The sequence below is a fragment of the Ipomoea triloba genome, chromosome 16, assembly GCF_003576645.1.
Source record: "Ipomoea triloba cultivar NCNSP0323 chromosome 16, ASM357664v1".
Lineage (NCBI taxonomy): Eukaryota > Viridiplantae > Streptophyta > Magnoliopsida > Solanales > Convolvulaceae > Ipomoea > Ipomoea triloba.
The window spans coordinates 17,910,234-17,911,038 of record NC_044931.1 but is presented as its reverse complement, the minus strand read 5'-3'; positions in this window follow the sequence as shown (position 1 = coordinate 17,911,038).

The following is an 805-nucleotide window of genomic DNA, read 5'->3' as shown; positions in this document are numbered from 1 at the left end:
CCTAACTCACTCAAAGGCAGGCAGACTGCCGGACTCATAAGGATCCAAATATTGAAATGAGACTTAGGTTATCTCAACCTAACTAACTTAAAGGCAGAATGAGACTTAGGTTATCTCAACCTAACTAACTTAAAGGCAGACAGACTGCCGGACTCATAAGGATCCTAGGATCTAAAGGCAGACAGACTGCCGGACTCATAAGGATCCTAGGATCGAAATGAGACTTAGGTTATCTCTACCTAACTCACTCAAAGGCATGCAGACTGCCGAAATCATAAGGATCCGAAGATCGAAATGACACTTAGGTTATCTCAACCTAACTCACTCAAAGGCAGACAGACTGTCGGACTCATAAGGATCCGAGGATCGAAATGAGACTTAGGTTATCTCAACCTAACTCACTCAAAGGCAGGCAGACTGCCGGACTCATAAGGATCCAAATATTGAAATGAGACTTAGGTTATCTCAACCTAACTAACTTAAAGGCAGACAGACTGCCGGACTCATAAGGATCCTAGGATCGAAATGAGACTTAGGTTATCTCTACCTAACTCACTCAAAGGGATGCAGACTGCCGGAATCATAAGGATCCGAAGATCGAAATGACACTTAGGTTATCTCAACCTAACTCACTCAAAGGCAGACAGACTGCCGGACTCATAAGGATCCTAGGATCGAAATGAGACTTAGGTTATCTCTACCTAACTCACTCAAAGGGATGCAGACTGCCGGAATCATAAGGATCCGAAGATCGAAATGACACTTAGGTTATCTCAACCTAACTCACTCAAAGGCAGACAGACTG